We start from the raw sequence: 17,020 nt of genomic DNA, 5'->3' as shown, positions 1-17,020 counted from the left end.
GATTGACAATACAGAAATATGGGCAGCACAGTGGCACAGTGGCTAGCACTGTAGCTTCACAGTGCCAGGTTCCCAGGTTCGATTCACTGCTGGGTCACTATCTGTGCGAAGTCTGCACGTTCTCCTACTGTCTGCATGGGTTTCCTCTGGGTGCTCCGGTTTCTTCCCACAGTCCAAAGATGTGCAGGTTAGGTGGATTAGCCATGCTAAATTGCCCTTAGTGTCGACAAACGTTAGGAGGGGTTATTGGGTTACGGGGATAGGGTGGAAGTGAGGCCTTAAGTGGGTCGGTGCAGGCTCGATGGGCCGAATGACCTCCTACTGTACTGTATGTTCTATGTTCTATATTAAATTATGTCGAAAGATTCAGGAAATTATTTAAAATAAACGCTGGGCGTTAACACCAGACAAACTTAGGATAGATGTCAAGTTTTTTTTATAAAGAGATCAGCACATGGATTTTTAATTAAAAATTCATCCATAAATTAAGAAGCAGTTAAATGCCATGATGGAGAACAGTAAAGACTTTCAAGAAGGATGAGTTAAAATGCGTCCAATTATCTTTCTAATCTGTATCAAACTTCTGATCTTGTGACCTGGATTGATCCCTTCACAAATACAGAAGTATTAAGAATACAGACATGAATTTGGAACAGAATTAAACCATTCAGTCCCTCATGCTTATACTGCTATTCTATGAGACCATGGTTGTTACGTATCTTAACTCCAGCCACCCACCTTGGTCTTGTAAGCCTTCACATCCCTGTGACTAATAAAAATCTTTTAATCTCAGTTTTGAAATTACCAATTGTTCTCACCTCACCAGCTTTTTGGGAGAAGGTTTGCCAGATTTTCACTCCCTTTGTGGGAAGAATTGTTTTCGGATATCACCCTGCAATGATCTAGCTCTCATTTTTAAGTGATGTCCAGTTCTCCATCCGATGGGTGAAAAGAACCTTGTGTGAGAAGGACATGGGCAACAGAGTTTTGGATGGGACGGCATGGTTACAGAGGAAATCCAAATGAGAATTATTTTCCTGCAAACCACTGGCACTTGAAAAGAAATCAAACAAAAGTGCATTCACTCTTAGCATCAGTGAGCATCAGCCATGAACTTAGTCTTATCCTGTATGACAACCGATTTGTACTTGTTTTGACAATACCAGAAACAAAGAATGCTTGCTCTATGTAACTAACTCAAAATAAAAATTGAACATCTTCATACTGGCTTTCAGGGTCCTTGAGTATCTTACCTGTTACCATGCCAACAAACCACATATGCCTTTACAACCCTTTATCACTGCTTCCCCAATACCCTTACTACTCATTAAGAAAGAGACTCGCACTGTGAGACAAATATATATTGCCTTTATTGGTACTACATTGAATTACAGTATTTCACTAAATAGCCCGCTGCTCTCCAGATTCTTTTCTAATTTAATTTATTGTCATTACATAAACCAACGACCAAAATAAAATCAAATAATCAAAGCCTCCCCAGCATGTTGTAATAACTAGCTGGCATACATTAACTTCTTAATACTAACCCTTTCTTATACCATTTACCAATTGATCATGTCACACAAAACACAATAATTAATTGCTGCAAAATATCCTGGAGTACTGTTTCATATTACTTCAACTCTGCACAAGAACAAAGCACAACAATCAAAGTGTTCAAAATGAAAAGTACATTTTGTTTAACGTTTTAAGCAAATAACATGAGCCTTAAATGTATAATCATATAAATACAACAAGAGGACCCGTTGTTAACTTAGCTAACAATTTCTCTATCTATTTTAGATTTGCACAATTTAGACGAGGAAGGTCTAGGTTCAATTCTTGGTCAGTCCTGAATTCACAAACAAGTGTAAAAGTAGTGTTTGTTTATTTATTTATCTATTTATGTATTTACTTACTTAGTTACTTGTTTATTTAGGTACAGTGAAAGGTTTTGTTGTAGCTTACAGTCCTGGCAGGTCACGCCATACATGAATACATAGAACATATCATAATAATTAATAATTATAGGGGGGCATGGTGATACAGTGGTTAGCACTGCTGCCTCACGGCGCAGAGGACCCAGAATCGATCTCAACCCCGGGTCACTAGCCGTGTGGAGTTTGCACATTCCCCCCGTGTCTATGTGGGTCTCACCCCCGCAACCCAAAAAGATGTACAGGGAGGTGGATTGGCCATGCTAAATTGCCCCTCAATTGGAAAAAAACATAATTGGGTACTCTAAATTTATTTTTTTAAATAATCAATAATTAGAGGGCATACTAAACTAACAGTTATAAAAGGTGTAGGAAGAGGATCTGTAGGGGAGAACTTGCAGAGCTTCACCCAGGGAAAATTGGTTGACAAACCCGACCCATCTAACTGTACTTTATAAGAAAATGTCGAAAGCTGTGAAAAAGGGTGGTAGAAAGAAGGGTATGAGTGGTGGTCCTTCAGCAGAGATGGAGAAGGTGCAAAGCTCATTGGGAGGAAAGATAGAACATAGAACAGTACAGCATAGCACAGGCCCTTCGGCGCACAATGTTGTGCCGCCCATTTATCCTAATCTAAGATCAATCTAAGCTACACCCTTCAATTTACTGCTGTCCAAGAGTCGCTTATATGTCCCAAATGACTCTGACTCCACCACCTCTGCTGGCAGTGCATTCCACACACCCACCACTCTCTGTGTAAAGAACCTACTGCTGACATCTCCCCTATACCTTCCTCCAATCACCTTAAAGTTATGTCCCCTCGTGACAGCCATTTCCGCCCTGGGGGAAAGTCTCTGGCTATCCACTCTATCCATGCCTCTCATCACCTTGTACACCTCTATCAAGTCACCTCTCTTCCTTCTTCGCTCCAGTGACAAAAGCCCTAGCTCCCTCAACCTTTCTTCATAAGATATGCCCTCCAGTCCAGGCAGTATCCTGGTAAATCTCCTCTGCATCCTCTCCAAAGCATCCACATCCTTCCTTTTATAAGGAGACCAGAAGTGGACACAATATTCTAAGTGTGGTCTAACCAGAGTTTTATAAAGCTGCCGCAAAACCTCGCGGCTCTTAAATTCTTAAAGATGGCAGAGGAGACCTCGACACGCCTATCACAGTAGAAATTGAGGATGTCTCTTGCGTTCGAGAGACATTTCAGCAAGCACTTTGAGGGGCAAGAAAGGGAGATGTTGGAGACCCTCAAAAAGTCTGTTGAGGACGCGTTGGGTTCGATAAAAGAGATTGGGAAGGACTTCGGAGACAGTGAAGAAGTATGGAGAGGTGCTGAAGAAGTGGAGGAGACGTTGTCACATCACAGCGACCAAATAGTCTCACTAGAAGCTGACATGCTGGTGGTGAAAGAGAAGAACAATGTTCCTGAGGGTGAGCGTCAAGGACCTGGAGAACACGTCGAGGAGGCAAAACTTCAGGATTGCAGGGTTGCCAGAAGGGGTGGAGTGCCCGAGGCTGGCGAGTACTTTGCCCAGATGTTTGCAAAGTTGTTGGGGGAGGGGGGGAATGAACAGATTCTCCTTTCTGAGCTGGATAAGGCCCACCGAACACTCCGGCTGAGGCCACAGGTGAATGGGCTGCCATGAGCGTTGATAGTGTGCTTCCACAGCTACCAGACGAAGAAGCAGGTCCTGAAATGGGCCAAAGAAAAGCAGGTTGTGAGATGGGAAGGAAGCAGCACCCGAATCTATCAGGATGTCAGGGCAGACCTTGCAGGGAGGCCTTTAATAAGGCAAAGTCAGTGTTGTACAAAAGCAGAGTGCGTTTTGGTATGGTGTACCCGGTGAGATAGAGAGTCATGCATAACTCAAAGGATCATTTTTTGGAGATGGCAGAGGAGGTGGAGACTTTTGTCAAAGAACAAGGACTTGAACTGAATTGAGTGGGTTTGAATGGGACTGGGTGTTGATGGGATGGGATTGTTTGGGGATGTTTTAATATTTTTGAATATATGTTTGGTTAACTCAGGTTTCTTGTTTTGTATTGGAGTTTATATACAGAGAAACATAGATAGAAAATAGATGCAGGAGGAGGCCATTCGGTCTTTCGAACCTGCTCCACTATTCATTATGATCATAGCCGATTATCAATTTCAATACCCTGATCCCGCGTTCCCCCCATATCCTTTGATCCCTTTAGCCCCAAGAGCTATATCTAACACCTTCTTGAAATTACATGTTTACGCGTCAACTCCTTTTTGTGCTAGTGAAGTCCACAGATTCACCACTCTCTGGGTGAAGAAATTTCTCCTCGCCTCAGTCCTAAAAGGTTTACCCCTTATTCTCAAACCATGACCCCGAGTTCTGGACTCGCCCACCATCGAGAACATTCTTTCTGAATTTACCCTGTCTAATCCTGTTAGAAATTTATAAGTTTCTATGGTACATACATAGATACATAGAAGATAGGAGCAGGAGGAGGCCTTTTAGCCCTTCTTGCCTGCCCAGCCTTCATCACGATCATGGCTGATCATCCAACTCAATAGCCTAATCCTGCTTTCTCCCCAGCGCGTTTGATCCCAGTGAACCACTGTATTAGGGGATGTAAGGTAGGACCTGCACTTCAGGTTCGCCGGTAGCGCCTGCCGTCTGGCTCTGCCCACTAAGAACTGTATAAGTATGCAGGACCTCCATTGCCCTGCCATTTCGCCAGCTGCAGCAGGAGGCCACGCATCTGACTGTAATAAATCCACAGTTGTACCCAACTTTAGTCTTTGTGCAATTGATCGTGCATCAATTTATTACAGTCAGATTTTACCACAGAATGGATATCAGAATTAAGCCCGATCGCCTGCAGCTGGATCCGCACTTGCCCGATGCCAGAAAAGACTTTACTCACTGGGAAGCATGTTTCGAGGCTTACATCAACGCGGCGGACCCCGCGCCAATGGAGGCTCAGAAGATAAACGTCCTGTACTCCAGACTGAGCTCCAGCATGTTCCCGTTGATCCAAGACGCCACAAATTACACAATAGCAATGGAACTCCTCAAAGAACACTACGCGCAGAAGGCGAACACGCTCTTCGCCAGGCATGTATTCGCCACCCACTTGCAACTACCTGGTGAGTCCATCGAAGACTTCTGGCGGGCACTAATTCCACTCGTCTAGGACTGTGACTGTCAGGCCATTACGGCCGGCGAACACGCGAACCTCCTGATGCGCGATGCTTTCGTGACGGGGATTGCGTCGGACCACATCCGAGAACGATTACTGGAAGGGGCCACGCTCGAACTGGCGGGGACGAAAACCCTGGCGCTCTCCATGACAGTCACATCCCGTAATGTGCAATCTTACCCCTCCCGCCGCGCTGCCCACCCTTCTACCCCTTCCTACCCCTCCTGGACCCCACCGACGACCTCCTCAGCTGGGCCCCTGCCTTCCCAATACGCCTGCGCTGCATGCCGATCCGCGCACCCCTGGGGTCCCCGCTGCTACTTCTGCGGTCAGCAGGAGCACCCCCACCAAAACTGCCCGGCCCGCACTGCCATTTGTAAATCCTGCAGTAAGAAGGGCCACTTCGTGGCTGTGTGCGAGGCCCGCGCAGTCACTGCGATCGGGCCTGCTATCGCCCCCTCCCCCACGCCAGACGCACAGTGGGAGCCGCCATCTTCTCCCGGGGCCATGTGCGACCAATGGGCGCCGCCATCCTGTCCCCCTTTGGCCATGGGCGCCGCCTTCTTGTCCCAACCCCGCAATGTGCGCGCCATGAGCGCCGCCATCTCGGACATCCCGAGATCGGAACCGCACACGCTTACCACCCGAAGCATCCGATGGCTACCCGCAGCTCACTTCGATGACGCTGGACCAATCTCGCTCGCACAACCTGGCCACCGCGTCGACGACGGTGAAAATCAACGGCCACTGGACCTCGTGCCTGCTGGACTCCGGGAGCACCGAAAGCTTCGTACACCCATATACGGTAAGGCGCTGCTCCCTCGCGGTCCATCCTGCCAATCAAAGGATCTCCCTAGCCTCCGGATCCCACTCCGTCCCAATCCGAGGCTTCTGTACAGTCACCCTCACTGTCCAGGGCGTAGAATTTAGTAACTTCCGCCTCTATGTCCTTCCTAATCTCTGCGCTGCACTCCAGTTGGGCCTGGACTTCCAGTGCAATCTCCAGAACCTCACCCTCAAATTTGCCGGGCCCTTACCCCCCCCCCCTTTACCGTTTGCAGCCTCGCGACCCTCAAGGTCGATCCCCCCTCCCTTTTTGCTAATCTAACTGCGGATTGCAAGCCCGTTGCCACTAGGAACAGACGGTACAGTACCCAGGACAAGACCTTCATCAGGTCCGAAGTCCAGCGGCTGCTTAAGGAGGGTATTATCGAGGCCAGCCACAGCCCCTGGAGAGCCCAAGTCGTCGTGGTTAAAACTGGGGAGAAACACAGGATGGTCGTGGACTACAGCCAGACCATCAACCGGTACACGCAGCTCGACGCGTACCCCCTCCCACGCATATCTGATATGGTCAATCAGATTGCGCAGTACCGGGTCTTCTCAACAATTGACCTGAAATCCGCCGACCACCAACTCCCCATCCGGAAGTCGGACCGGCCATACACAGCCTTCGAGGCGGACGGTCGCCTCTACCACTTCCTTAGGGTCCCTTTCGGCGTCACAAATGGGGTCTCGGTCTTCCAAAGGGAGATGGACCGAATGGTCGACCAGTACGGTTTGCGGGCCACCTTTCCGTACTTAGATAATGTCCCCATCTGTGGCCATGACCAGCAGGACCACGATGCCAACCTCGATAAATTCCTCCGCACTGCCACTCTTCTCAACCTGACCTATAACAAAGAGAAATGTGTGTTCAGCACGACCCATTCTCGGCTATGTAGTCCAAAACGGACTTCTCGGGCCCCACCCCGACCGCATGCGCCCCCTCATGGTTTCCCCTCCCCCACTGCCCCAAGGCCCTCAAACGTTGCCTGGGGTTCTTTTCCTATTACGCCCAGTGGGTCCCAAACTATGCGGACAAGGCTTGCCCACTCATTCAGTCCACCCTATTCCCCCTCGCGGCCGAGGCACAACACGCTTTCGCCCGCATCAGAGCAGACATCGCCAAGGCCGGGATGCGAGCAGTGGACGAGTCACTGCCTTTACAAGTAGAAAACGACGCTTCAGACGTCACCCTTGCCGCCACTCTAAACCAGGCAGGCAGACCCGTGGCATTCTTTTCCCGCACCCGTCATGCGTCTGAAATTCGACACTCATCCGTCGAAAAGGAGGCCCAAGCTATCCTGCATCTACCCTGCCTTCTCCTTACGGACCAACGGTTGGTAGCCTTCATGTTCAATAATACACAGCGGGGCAAGATCAAAAATGATAAAATCTTGCGGTGGGGATTCGAGCTCTTCACCTATAATTACGAGATTTTGAATCGCCCCGGTAAACTCAACGAGCCCCCAGACGCCCTCTCCCGAGGTACATGTGGCAGTGCACAAGTGGACCATCTCCGGGCCCTACACGACAGCCTTTGTCACCCGGGGGGTTACCCGATTGTACAATCTGGTCAAAGCTCACAATCTGCCCTACTCCATCGAGGAAGTAAAGACAGTTAACAGGGACGGCCAGGGGTCTGTGCGGAGTGCAAGCCGCACTTCTACCGGCCAGACCGTGCGCGCCTGGTAAAGTCTTCCCGCCCCTTTGAACGCCTCAGCATGGATTTCAAAGGGCCCCTTCTCTCCACCGACCGTAACACGTACATTCTCAATGTGGTCGATGAGTACTCCAGATTCCCCTTCGCCATCCCATGTCCCAATATGACGTCTGCCACCGTGATCAAGGCCCTCAAGCACCATCTTCGCCCTGTTCGGTTTCCCCGCCTACATTCACAGTGACAGGGGATCTTCATTCATGAGCGATGAGCTGCATCAGTTCCTGCTCAGCAGGCGTATAGCCTCCAGCAGGACGACCAGCTACAACCCCCGAGGAAACGGGCAAGTAGATCGGGAGAATGGGACGGTTTGGAGAGCCGTCCAGCTGGCCCTACGGTCCAGGAACATCCCAGCCTCTCGCTGGCAGGAGGTCCTCCCTGACGCTGTACACTCCATCCGGTCACTATTGTGCACCGCAACTAATAACACACCCCATGAATGTGTTTTTACCTTCCCCAGGAAGTCCACATCCGGGGTGTCGCTCCCGACTTGGCCCGCAGCTCCAGGACTGGTCATTCTCCGTAGGCACGTCCGACTCCATAAGGCGGACCCCTTGGTGGACAGGGTTCAAATGCTCCACGCCAACCCTCAATATGCCTACGTTGAGTTCCCCGACGGCCACCAGGATACTGTCTCACTCAGGGACCTGGCACCGTCAGCTTCCACCCCAACACATTTCCCCCCACCCATGCGACCCCCCCCCCCCCCCACCGCGCCACCAATATTGACCCCACCAGACCACCCCCCCCCCCCCCCCTTTTCCGCACAAGAGGACAAAGAGGACTTCGGCACGCTCCCGGAGTTCCCCGATGACTGGCCAACATCAGCACCGCCACCACCGCCATCGGTGCCACATCCACCACCGCCAGCACCGGCTTCGCCGCCACCATTACGCTGCACCCAACAAAGCACCAAAGCACCGGACCCGCTGAAACTTTGACGGACTCCAGACCGTCAACATGGACTTTTTCTTTTTTTCACTACCTCTGTACATAATTGCACTATTTGCATATACCCGGTTGAATCTTGTGGCGGTATCATTTGATACCTGGCGACTCTGAGAGCATATCATATCACTATCTAGATAAACAATAGTAACCTTATTGACTGCCATATTTATAGCAAGCAAAAAGGAAACAACCCCTGGTTCTGGACACACCTATCATTGGTAACATCTTCCCTGCATCTACCCTGCCTAGTCCTGTTAGAATTTTTAAAGTCTCTATGAGATCCCCCCCTATGAGAACTCCAGCAAGAACAATCCCAACCTAGTCAATCTCTCCTCATATGACAGTCCCGCCATCCCTGGAATCAGTCTGGTAAAACTTTGCTGCACTCCCTCGAGAGCAAGAACATCCTTCCTCAGAGAAGGAGACCAAAACTGCACACAATACTCCAAGTGTGGCCTCACCAAGGCTCTGTACAATTGCAGCAACACATCCCTGCTTCTATACTCAAAACCTCTTGCAATGACGGCCAACATACCATTAGCCTTCTTTACCGCCTGCTGCACTTGCATGCTTACCTTCAGCGAATGGTGCACAAGGACACCCAGGTCCCGCTGCACACTCCCCTCTCCAAATTTACAACCATTCAGGTAGTAAATCTGCCTTCCTGTTTTTGCTTCCAAAATGAATAACCTCACACTTATGATATCCCCCTTCACTCTTTTAAACTCCAATGAATATAATCCTAACTGATTTAGTCTCTCCTCATATGACAGTCCCGCCATCCCAGGAATCAACCTGGTAAACCTTCGCAGCACTCCCTCCATAGGAAGAACATAGGTAGCACAGTGGTTAGCACTGTTGCTTCACAGCGCCAGGGTCCCAGGTTTGATTCCGAGCTTAGGTCACTGTCTGTGCGGAGTCTGCACATTCTCCCTGTGTCTGCGTAGGTTTCCTCCGGGTGCTCCGGTTTCCTCCCACAAGTCCCAAAAGGCGTGCTGTTTGGTGAATTGAACATTCTGAATTCTCCCTCTGTGAACCCGAACAGGTGCCGGAATGTGGCGACTAGGGCCTTTTCACAGTAACTTCATTGCAGTGTTAATGTAAGCCTACTTGTGACAATAAAGATCATTATTATTATTATCCTTCTTCAGATAACGACACCAAAACTGCACACAATATTCCAGGTGTGGCTTCACCAATGCCCTATACAATTGCAGTAAAACATCTCTATTCCTATAATCAAATGCTCTCGCTACGAAGGCCAACATACCATTGGCCTTCTTTCCTGCACACTTACTTTAGCAACTGACGCACGGGGACACCAAGATCTCGCTGATTATCCACCTCTCTCAATTTACACCCATTCAAATCATCTGCCTTCCTATTTTTGCTACCGAAGCAGATAACCTCACATTTATCCACATTATATTGCATCTGCCATGCATATACCCACGTAATCAACCGGTCTAAATCCTGCTGAAACATCTCTGCATCCTCCTCACAGCTTACCCTCCCACCCAGCTTTGTATCATCTCCAAATTTGGAGATAATACATTTGGTTTTCTCGTCCAAATCATTAATGCATAATGTGAACAGTTGGGGTTGTAGCGCAGATCTCTGCGATACTCCACTAGCTGGTACCTGCCAATTGGAATAAGTTGGGAGAGTGATGGGGGTACGGTAATGATCAGGCAGTAATGTGGATAATATATGGTCCGAGGTGGAAGGTTGAGAATCATAAAGACTTTGGGTTTGATTATTCTTTTGTAGTGGGGGTAATCCTGTCTCTTTTCTTTGTTCTTAGGGTGTGGGCCCTGGAGGGGGCGCTACCTCACTAGCAGTTCGATCTTAACTAGTGAATAGGAGTGAAGTGGGGGGAAGGGGATGTGGTTTGTTGGACCTGTTTGGACAGGTTTCGATGTGCCTAGAGGGTTGTTAGGTGGGGGAAGGGGGTGGTAAGGAGAGAGCAGTGTGCAATAGGAAGTGGCTGGCAGGTTTTTGAGTTGGGTGGGGGGGAATCTTAATCATCAAAATGGTGCGTTTTCTTGCAGGAAGGGTCATGGTGGATCAGAGAGGTAGGTATGTTAGAGTCACTGGGATGCTGGAAGGTAAATTAATGGTGTTGATGAATGTGTACGCCCCAAACTGGGGCAATGCAACATTCATGAGGGGATTGTTGACCACAAATGTAAGTTATGGCAACTCTCCATCCGAGCTGCAGTGATCTCGATATGTGCATGTACACAAGGAGTTAATGTGTAATCAGTGGCACCACATGATCACTAGATGGCCGGACCAACAGGGGTATAAAAGGCAACCACATTGGGTCTCTCTCTCTCTCTTGGGTGCATTGTGACCAGGGCAATAGCAGACTAGTTCAGATAGCTAGTGGAGTTACGTATAGTTACCGTAGTTAGATCTTGTTAACCTTATCACTAGTATCAAAGTTAAAGTAAAGAACTCATGCAATTATTGTTATAGTTACTCAATAAACCTTTTGTTACTCCTGGACGAGTTCAAGTCTTCTTCACCGAGATTCAGAAGACCTCATCACTAACCAAGGTTTGAGTAGCACATGTTACCTACCACATAGGTAACAAAACATGGTACCAGGCGTGTTGGCTTTAACAGAACTAGTTAGATTAGATTAGACAAAAAGAGAAGAACATTCAGACCGGATATTCAACTGTGGAAGACTTCGCAGCAAATGGATCCTCGACGACTAACTATGGGACTCATCAGACCTTTAGGATAGCTGGAAACAACCGATAATTAAAGTTATGACTGGAAGAGATTTGAACAGATATTCCAAATACTAATCGCAGCTAATGATTTAAGCACGGTCTCTGACGCAACGAAAATAGCACTGCTACTCTCAATAGGAGGGCATGAAGCTAGAGAAATCTATAATTGCTTTAATTACTTAGAAGGTGAAGACAACACCAAATTAGAAGTAATACTCCAAAAATTTGATTTACACTGTAAGAGTCAGTCTGGTGAGGTGCTGGAAAGATTTAACTCTTGTCATAAATGCCAGAGAAACGGAGGGCCCATCACTGATTTTATTACAAATCTCAAGTTAATACCACAAGGCTGTGATTATGATGATTTCAGAGACATTATGATAATGGATCAATTAATTTATGGACTATCTGACAAAAATTTGAAGGAAGAACTTTCACAAGATAGGTATCTAACTCTAGAAACTGCTGTACAAAAATGCCTTGCTTATGAACAAAAACAAAATCAATACTGTGAGTCTTGACAAACACAGAATCAGTATCTAGACAACAAAATCGGTAAAAATGGCGCGAACATTCACCACGAGGCAGAGGCAGAATCTCACTGGATGCAACAGCACTTTTTGATTGGCAGCCATCTTGAGCGAGAGAGTTCCGGCCAGTACGCACATGCACACTTCTCAAAAATAAGGAAAACGGCAAAATACACTAGAGAAGCCGCGCATGCGCAGTTGCGGAAACAGTGCACAGTAAAGGAAACTCAAATTGCGCATGTGCAATCGATTCCTACGCATGATGCCATGAGCGTCATGACATCAGAGGACCCGGACCACACCCACTTAAAAGGGAAATGCACGGAAATGAACAAAAAGAAATGTAAAGCTGCAAAACCCAATTTTCTTACCTCAAAAGACAGAACAATGCCCAAACTTACACCAACAGTTGAAAATAACTTTCACAACACCCTGGAACAAGCAGTCTGCCCCACCCAAAGTGAAGAGCACAATGACAAATCTGAAACCCAAGAAGACAATTTGTTCATTGAACATATGAAGAGAACGATAACAACTCCGAAACAAAAAGAGATGATTTGTCTACCGAACAATACTACTCAGACATTTCTGAGTTATTTAGATATGCTGATCACTGCATCAGCAACACGGTTGCAAAGCTCAACACGACTCTACTCATGGTAGATGATTCCAATACCATGATGCCATGGCAGATCGTCGATACATTGGATGACAGCAATATCCAAGAAGAAGATGACGCTACACAGAGAGCACAGATTGACACTACAGCGAGAAAACTGCATGACTCCACAGAGAGAGTGATGACAGACTCCACACAGAGAGCGACGACAGACTCCACACAGAGAGCGGATGAAAGACTCCACAGAGAGAGCGATGAAGGACTCCGCAGAGAGAGCGATGAAAGACTTCACAGAGAGAGTGATGACAGAATCCACACAGAGAGCGACGACAGACTCCACACAGAGAGCGGATGAAAGACTCCACAGAGAGAGCGATGAAGGACTCCGCAGAGAGAGCGATGAAAGACTTCACAGAGAGAGCGATGACAGACTCCACAGAGAGAGCGATGGAAGACTCCACAGAGAGAGCGATGAAGACTCCACAGAGAGAGCGATGAAAGACTCCACAGAGAGAGCGATGAAAGACTCCACAGAGAGAGCGACACAAGCCTCCACAAAGAGAGCGATGCAAGCCTCCACAGACAGCTCGGTGACCGACACAAAAATGGAAGCAAGCAAACACTCCATAGCGAACGCCATGCATGAACAAGACTATGAAAGTCTACTAAGCTCACATGAACAACAAAAAGACTATGACAGTCTACCCAGCTTATTTGAGTCACCAGAAGAAGACTATGAAAGTCTACCCAGCTCATTTAACCAACAAGAAGACACTGAATGTCTACCCACTGTATGTGAGACAAGTGATGAAGAAATCACAATTCCCATACAGGATGTGCAGGATCACAATGAGACTGACAGATTTCAGCCCGTTTGCACAGAAGCACTCAATAATCAGAGGAGGGCTACTCATGTGTCCAGAGAGACCACGTCAATTGAAATCTTGAAGATTTTGACTCGGAAGAGGAGCACCAAGAAACCAAAGGTGATTCAAATGAACCAGAAATAACTCCAGAAGAGGAGTACCAAGGAAGCAAAGAAGAGGAATCAAATCCACCACAAATGACTGATGTCACTAACATCAATGCAACATCAGATCATTCTCACAATTCTCAAGAAGAAACGCTCAATGTAACAGATACCACAACGGGCTCTGACACCAATAACTGTGACAATGACTCAGATCATCCACACGGAACACTCATTGAGCGCAACAAGAACAACAAACACTGCAAGACGCACCACAAAAACAGAAACAACAAGCAGAACGAAAACAACAACAAGAACGACAACAAAAACAACAAACACAGAAACGACAGAAACAACAACAATGAAACAACGACCTGTACAACATGGTACAACTCTGCAAATGAAGGACAATGCTACAGCACACTGCAAAACAATGACAAGACTACAAACGTGCCAAGGCACGACAAAGAATCTCACAAATTCACATCTGCTCCAGAACAAGCAAGCACGCCAGCTTTCAAGGCAGATGACACACTAGATCAACACTGCAAGCACAGGAAAAAGTCCAGGCCAGACAACAATTTTTTTTTCTTCTGAACTTTAGTGTACCCAATTCATTTTTTCCAATTAAGGGGCAATTTAGTGTGCACAATCCACCTACCCTGCACATCTTTGGGTTGTGGGGGCGAAACCCACGCAAACACGGGGAGAAATGGTAAACTCCACACGGACAGTGACCCAGAGCCAGGATCGGACCTGGGACCTCGGTGCCGTGAGGCTGCAGGGCTAACCCACTGCACCACCGTGCTGCCCCAGACAACAAAGATGACATACAGAATCAATATCACAAACACAAGAAAATGTCCAGGTCAAACAACAAAGATGTAACACAGAATTGCTACCACAAGCATAGAAAAAAAAGCATAAATCAGACAATAAAGTGATTTGACCATTCAAATACCTCATTGATGGCTTCTTGGTTACTTAAACACAGGAACACTGACGACGTTCACAAAGAAATAACAACATCAACATCACCACTTCAATAACAGAAGAAGAAAGCAACTCGACCGAACAAACTCATAAAGTATGGACTCACAAAAATTTTTTTTAAATTAAGATTGGACTCATAAATATTAATTGGCTTTGTATAATCATCAAGATCATCAAAACTTGTACATAACATCATTTGTCTACCTATTTCACGCAAGCGGAAAAACATAAGAGGCTAAATGTATTAACATTTGACGGACTAACTCATTGATTTTATGTAATGTATTTGCAAACTGCATCCATTATGTTTATTCAATTTTCTTTACAACATACAGAAAATATGTAACACGAAAAAAGGGGGATGTAGTGATCTCTATATGTGCATGTACACAAGGAGTTAATGTGTAATCAGTAGCACCACATGATCACTAGGTGGCCGGACCAACAGGGATATAAAAGGCAACCACATTGGGTCTCTCTCTCTCTCTTTCTTGGGTGCACTGTGACCAGGGCAATAGCAGACTACTTCAGATGGCTAGTGGAGTTACGTATATTTACCGTAGTTAGATCTTGTTAACCTTATCACTAGTATCAAAGTTAAAGTAAAGAACTCATGCAATTATTGTTATAGTTACTCAATAAACCTTTTGTTACTACTGGACGAGTTTGAGTCTTATTCATCGAGATTCAGAAGACCTCATCACTAACCAAGGTTTGAGTAGCACATGTTACCTACCACACAGGTAACAAAACACGTGCCAGTAAGGGCAACATTGCTACAGAAATGGCAAGACTTACAGACATATTTTTTGAATAAACATTTTATTGAGGTTTTTTTTAGTATTATAACAACAACACAATAAACAATGTACATGAAACTATAAACACAGTGCAAAAGCCGTCTCCCTCCCTTACAGGTCCCACCTTTATTAACCCCCTACTCTAAGCTAAACTAACCCCCCCCCCCCCCCGCTCCTCTGCTGACGATTAATTTTCCACGAAGAAGTGGACGAACGGCTGTCACCTCCGGGCGAACCCTAACAGTGACCCTCCCAAGGCGAACTTGATTTTCACCAGACAGAGAAAGCTAGCCATGTCTGATAGCCAGGTCTCTGACTTCGGGGGCTTAGAGTCCCTCCAAGCTATTAGTATCCGTCTCCGGGCTACCAGGGAAGCAAAGGCTAGAACGTATGCCTCTATCTCCTCCTGGATTCCTGGGTCTCCTGACACCCCGCAAATTGCCACCTCTCGACTCAGCGCCACCCTTGTTTTTAACACCGTGGACATGACATCTGCAAACCCCTGCCAAAATTCCCTAAGCTTCGGACATGCCCACAACATGGGTGGCACGGTAGCACAGTGGTTAGCACAATTGCTTCACAGCTCCAGGGTCCCAGGTTTGATTCCGGCTTGGGTCACTGTCTGTGTGGAGTCTGCACATCCTCCCCGTGTCTGCGTGGGTTTCCTCCGGGTGCTCCGGTTTCCTCCCACAGTCCAAAGATGTGCAGGTTAGGTGGATTGGCCATGATAAATTGCCCGTAGTGTCCAAAATTGCCCTTAGTGTTGGGTGGGGTTACTGGGTTATGGGGATAAGGTGGAGGTGTGGACGGGTAGGGTGCTCTTTCCAAGAGCCGTTGCAGACTCGATGGGCCGAATGGCCTCCTTCTGCACTGTGAAATCTATGACATCTATGTGGACATGGTTCGCTGGCCCTCCCGTACATTTTACACACACACCTGTCTTCCACCCAAAGACTCTGCTCATCCGGGTACTGTCATGTGAGCCCGATGAATCACCTTGAATTGTATCAGGCTGAGCCTGGCACATGGTGCGGATGTGTTGACTCTGCTCAACGCACCCGCCCATAGACCATCCTTTATCTCTCCTCCCAGCTCCTCCTCCCACTTGCGCTTCAGCTCCTCGGTCTGCGTCTCTTCTGATCCCATAAGTTCCTTGTAAATGTCCGAGACGCTCCCTTCTCCTACCCACCCTCTGGAAACTACCTTGTCCTGAATCCCCCTAAGCGGTAGGAGCGGGAAGGTTGACACCTGTTTACGTATGAAGTCCCGCTCCTGCAGATACCTTCGCTAACCCAAACTTCTTCTCCAGCGCCCTCATACTCGAAAAGCTCCCCTCTATAAGCATATCCCCCATCCTCTCAATCCCTGCTCTCCGCCATATCCGGAACCCCCCATCCATACTTCCCGGAGCAAACCGTGATTATTACAGATTGGGGACCAGACCGATGCTCCCTCTGCTCCCACATATCTCCGCCATTGCCCCCAGACTCTCAGGGCCGCCACCACCACAGGGCTGGTGGAGTACCGTGCCGGCGGGATACGGCAGAGGCGCAGTTACCAATGCCCACAAACTGGTACCCTTGCATGAAGCCGCCTCCAAACGCTCTCATGCCAACCCCTCCCCCACCACCCACTTCCTGATCATGGCTATATTCGCCACCCAGTAATAGTTACTAAAATTTGGCAGCGCCAGCCCGCCCTCTCCCCGACTCCGCTCAAGCATTACCTTCCTTACCTGCGGGGTCTTGCCCGCC

This window comes from Scyliorhinus torazame, chromosome 6 (assembly GCF_047496885.1).
Source record: "Scyliorhinus torazame isolate Kashiwa2021f chromosome 6, sScyTor2.1, whole genome shotgun sequence".
NCBI classification, from domain to species: domain Eukaryota; kingdom Metazoa; phylum Chordata; class Chondrichthyes; order Carcharhiniformes; family Scyliorhinidae; genus Scyliorhinus; species Scyliorhinus torazame.
The sequence above is the reverse complement of the archived record's forward strand: the minus strand, read 5'-3'. Positions refer to the sequence as shown.